The sequence below is a fragment of the Anomalospiza imberbis genome, chromosome 1 (genome assembly GCF_031753505.1).
Source record: "Anomalospiza imberbis isolate Cuckoo-Finch-1a 21T00152 chromosome 1, ASM3175350v1, whole genome shotgun sequence".
Lineage (NCBI taxonomy): Eukaryota > Metazoa > Chordata > Aves > Passeriformes > Viduidae > Anomalospiza > Anomalospiza imberbis.
The window spans coordinates 93,787,039-93,793,038 of NC_089681.1; positions in this window are offsets into that span (position 1 = coordinate 93,787,039).

A 6,000-nucleotide genomic window follows, 5' to 3' on the forward strand; every position below is an offset into this window, starting at 1 on the left:
AATTCTGAAATATCCTGCCTGGAAATTGTTCTGTAGCACAGCTTTCAGAAGTTTTAATGTGTAATGATCTGCTTTTGTAGCCTTTGCACTTTACAGAGAAGTATTATTTCTCTTTTAAATATATTCTGATATATGGCACTTGAAGATTTTCATATGATATGGCATTTGTAGCATTTCAGTATTTCTTCTCCCCTCATATTTATTCATCCTCATGATAAAACTAGCAAAACAAATAAAAGAAATGAAATGTGAACAATATTAGGTATATTCCCTCACCATGACTGAAAAACATTTGTTTTGGTTCAGTAGCATCCTTGGTTTTACCTCATATTACTATGTTCCTATGATATCATTGAAATTTTTCAGAGACTCCTTTATATTTAATGTTTCTTTTCACCTTTTATAGTATTTCAGTTATACACAGTAGATGAAATGCCCTTCTAAAATTTCAGTACTTGAAATGTGTGGCTTTTCAACAGATTTGGAAAACCTAATTATCATCAAGGAGAACTTTTTTTAACTTCAAGAGTTTTATGCATATATTTATAGTAATGAGTACAAGGTATTATGCTGGTCATAATACAAAGCAGATCAGCTGGTATTATTTTCATAAATATTTAAAAATTAGCACACCTACAGTGTAGGCAAGGAGTATTGCGACATTCGGTTTTTCTTCGCCCTGGTCCTGGGCAGCTGGGGGTACCCATCTAGTGGCGCTGCTCTCGGTGAGACCGGGGCCACCACGTGGGTGCAGAGCTCTAGGGCTGAGCCTCCGCGTGGGTCTGCTGCTTCCGTGGCCAGACGCTTAGGCGAGACAAAGGGTGAGAGAAGGCGCAGTCTGCCCACGTGGCTGAGAACTCTTTATTCCTGCATGGCTGCAGTGGTGGACAATGCAGCTGTTCATGAGCCTGCATGGGCAAAATGGCAATTGGGACAAAGGGAACATGGGATTAAATAGGGGGGCAGGCCAACAGGGGTGGAAGCCCCCCTCACCCAATGAGGACAGATGACAGGGGAGTGACGCGGAACACAGTAACCAACGGGAACATAACAGGGGTGTGTACAGCGTTCCGGGACAAATGGGATTACAGCGGTGGGGTGATTGATACAGAACTTTCTGTGGGAAAGAAGGGAGTGGTTACAAGATTGACAGGTTAAAGCTCCTATAGCAGACAGCCTGGAGTGAACCATTTTAAGGGGAAAATAGGGGTACATGGAACCGATCTAACTGACATTTATTAAAACCCCTAACTGAACCCACCCAGGATGCAACAGAGTATTATATTAGAGTCACTCAAAAAGGGAAAATCTATGTGATTTTCATTTAAATAAATTTATTTAAAGTAGAAGTGGACATGACACACCTGGGCTTTATTTTGCATTAGCAAGTTAAACTCAGATTTAAAGATCATTAGAATAAAAACTTGCTACTTTTTTCTTCTCTGCCTTTTAAACATAATTTAACTAGATCATATTAGTGACTTTCGGTTTGGAACAACTTCCTCTGATACAGTGTAGACACAATTTATGTGAGGATTCATATTTACTACATGTCCCAGGAGACTGCAATCAAGGTGCAGTCTTGGACATAGCTTTTATCAACCTGATCTGCTGAGTATGTCCCTGCCCATGTCAGGGGGGTAGATTATCTTTAAAATTCCCTCCCAGCCCAAACTATTTTATGACTTCTTAATTTTATGTTCCAGCTGATGATTCTAAGGAGTACAGACAGTATCAAACTTGGTCTCCTGTATCCAAATGTGAGAACAACAGATATAACTGGGATTCTGGACCATGGCAGAATAATGTGAAGGGAAATCTGATAGATCAGGCTGCTCTAAGTCCCACCCAAGCTGAATGTTTCAAGGGGTGGGAGATCTATCAACTCCAGGGGAAACCTGTTCCTGTGTTTCACCACTCTCATTGTAAAAAAAATGTCTACCGTAAGCACGTTTATACAATCTTTTTTTAAATCCTAAATTTAATCTTGTTTTCAGTCTATTTAACCACACATTTTCACCTCTTGTACTTTCACTTGGTAACGAATAGCATCCTGGAAGACTGCACATACAATGACTAAGGGCTTGTTGTGAAGCCATCCAGTCTTGATTTATCAGAAGTACAAATTGATGAAATAGCTATATCACAGTTGAAAGAGATAATGACTGAGTTAGTAGTTACATAAAGCTTTCCTGCTTATTGCACTGGGTAAGGTTACATCTCATCTAAAAGCATTACTTTTCAAATAAACATAAAGAAAGAAGTATAGCAATGTATGTAGCACCAACACTGCACTTAGTACTGAAGCAGTATGGTGGATCCCCAAAGCAAATATTTTCAAGGCTACATAAACAAAACTGAATAACAGGATTTTTGAAAGTGGTCTGATTTAACCTTTTTCTGTTCCTGCTTAGCCCTCACCAAGACTAACCTTTCCCTTCAGTGAAGATTTATTTGCAATATATGCTAAAATTGCTTATCTCTTCTACTTTAACCCCCATCTATTTACCTTCTTCTATTTCCAGTTTATCAGAACTACTTTGAGAAAGGTTCTTGTCTGTTGACACAGCTGGTACACATCTAGAAGCTTTATTTGAGATCAACATTTCAGTTGCTTTTGAACTGAGAGACTGCTAGCGTTATTGGCATAACCACATGGACAGAAATAGTTGTGCTAACACCCACATCAGAATAGCATCCACTGAATTTTTCTTTTTCAACTGAACATAAATCCCCGTGTCTGAGGTTTATATCTGTTTTTCTGCCATTTTGATACAGAATAATTTATTTGTAAAAGTCTGCTTATCTTAAGAGAGAAGAGAAAGATCCTCATCCTTAGAGCAACAAGTGGCTTGCTAAGAAATAATAAAAAAACTTCTCAATATCTGTAATACTAAGCAAACCAGCAACTAACACAGCCCAAAACACAGGTGGACAACCTTCAAGGCATAAAACATGCATAATTTATGCGAAACTCGAATTTCCATGAAACTGTAAAGACATCAGGAAGAACAGGAAGACTTCTTCAGAAATGTTTTTGGTAGTTTGGAAAGATCTGTACAAAGATCTAAAGAAATTAATGTATGAATGTGTGTGTTACACCTTTAAAATTACTGGGTTTGAACATTGAAGGAGTAGGAAACACTGGAACTGCAAAGGTAGCAAACACAGAAAACAACCAGGAAGGGTGTCATGAATAACCAAAATGTTAGGCCATATGTGCTAAAAGAAGAAAACAAGCTTAAACTGTGATAAAGGAATATGAGTCTCCCAACTAGTAAAGAAAAACATTAATGCATATTGTCTGAGACACCTGTGTTTCCGAAAGGCATTTCCTTTCAGGAAAGAGTGTCATAGATAGAAATTAGCAGATATAAATCATAATGACGTCCATTGAGTTTTCCCTGGATTTGAGGTGGTGGTTTCTGACCAAGGCCCTAGTGATACCAACTTTACTTTTCTTTGTAGGATTTTGAACTACAAAATAATAGACTATAAAGGAAAAAACCCAAAGACAAAAACCATCAATATGCTGTTTGTGTTATAGCTGGTTAAACAATGCTCCAGAGCCTAATGGCAGCAGACAAGGTCTATAAATCTTGTCACATATAATGAAAAGCAAGACTATAGAGATGTGAGCAAATGGTTTGAGTAAACTTAGGTCATACATACTTCATTGTACTTTAAATAATGCTATCTAAATGTTCTTACACTATCTCCTCCTTAAGTTGCCCCTTATCAGTTTGCAGCAGCTAATAATTGTCCAAAGGTACTTTCTGCTAAAGCATGGATTTTGTAAAAAAAAAAACAAAAAAAAACCAAAAAAAAAAAAAAACCAAAAAAAAAAAAAACAGGAAAAGAAAGGGATTTTAAATAATCTGCCTTCCTTTTTATCATGTCTATGCTGTTTAGAGTCAAGTACTGATTGTAAAATTAATGAAAACCATGGGCTAGAATTACTAAATAAGTGGGAGGTTTGCCATAAACATACTGAAATAAATCATCCTCTCAAGTCTGGTCTCATTGTGGTCAACTGCTATGTGAATAAGGAAAGACTTAAGAGTTTATGGTTTTTTTCTAATACTGAAGGAACAGAACTATGGGGAGTGAAAACCAAAGCATCAGTTTTTAAAAACACTGTCAATACCGTTACTTTGCTATCTTTTCTTCTGATTGAAGAATTTTTGATGGTATATTCTTATAATTGCAATGATTTTGCACTTTATTCCTTAGAAACTCTGCTTAAGAAGACAAGAACAAACTGAAAAATATCTATCATGCTTTTAAGAATTCAGTGTTCTGAAAGGTAAACAAATCTTGTCCTAATATGGATAAACTAAAACACTGGGAAGAGCAATGGCTTTCTCAATATCACCTCTTAAGTGCTGGAAAACTTGCAAATAAAAGAAATCTTAGAATCCTGTCTACCAAGTCACCTTATAAAGGGAAAATCTTTATTTGATTTATACCAAGGAAATAATTTACTTCAACTTAAGTTTTAGATATAGGGAAATGCTTTTTAAAATTCATCCATGATTTCAGAGGTAGTAGCAGTCTTGATCTTTCTCTACATTCCCACAATATAAAATCTGTTAATTTTCAGACTACACAACAATCGTTCAGCCCATTATCTCAGCTTGCATATCTAGTTCAATGTCACTTCCCTGGTTTCCAAAAATGCTTCCTGTTTTTATTAATTTATATGGATCCATACCTATACAAGAGGCAGTGGTCTAAAAATTATGTTTTTAGGTAGGGCATTACAGAGAAAGGAATATATATCTGTGCTGGAGTGGGTCACGGACAAGAAGAATAATGTGCAACATGATTTATGCCACTTTTACTGTGTGCTTTCATAAATGTGCTACAAGTTATTCAGTGAAAGGAAGGAAAAATTAGAGTTAATTCATCTTTGGACAGCTGTTTGATATAGTGACAATTCTTGAAAAGCACTCACTAACATTTATTATCAGCAATAAAAAGATGGCTTTGCTTTTTTTTGGTATGTGCATATATTACATGAAAATTATCAGAGAGATGTGTCCGTGCCTATTAAGCTCACATTAAAAAAATTCAGATAATAAAGCAGTGTCTCTTTAAAGCAGAAGGTTTTTTTTCCTTTGGCAGAGATTTCATTATGCTATTATTTTATCTATAATTAGATGTATCATCTTATTAAGAGCTGACATATTGTTTGGATTGTTTTTTATTAATTTATCACAATACAAAATACTGACAGTTTTCACATATATGTCTGCTAGCAAAGACAACAAAGAGATCCGCATTTATTCCTCTCTAAAACTTCTTTTCTCCTCTATTTTCGATGCTTTTTAAGATCAGCCTTGTTTAGCAATCCCCAAACATGTCTTTTCTTCCATGTTCCTTTCATTCCCGCTACTACACACATTGGATCCTGCATTGAAGAATGAAACCTTCTTTCCTCTGCTCACAACTATTTACTTTTGACAATGCTTTGAAGGTTTGTCTGCTCAAAGTACAACAACTGGAGTTTTGTCCTGGTCTTGCTAAAGACAAGGAGACTTTGGCCCCTACCCAAGACAACATTTTGCACCCATGTCTTGTTTTGAGACAATATAAAAGGTAGACACCCTGTAATGTATTGCCTGCTTCTATGGTATTAACCAATTCCTTACCACCAAAAAGGATGGAAACATAAATGAAAAAATAAGTTTACTGACAAGCAAAAGAGAAACAGGCAAACATAGCAGTAAACAATTACTAGACAAAAATTTCCCAATTGCACAAACCTCACGGGAACAAAGAGACCTGGAAAGGTGGGATAATCCTTTCCCCATAAAAGATGGTACTCTGCAGCCTAAAGCATGGCGTGAAAGACCAAGGAAAAGATGGAGTCTGCCTCCTTCCCCCCTGCACTTACCTCTCCAGCAGCTGGAGCTCTCACTGGTATTGTCCAGATCAAGGGGCTAGAACTTATGGCAGAAGACAATGGAAGCAGTTGGCTGGACCATCTCAGACACA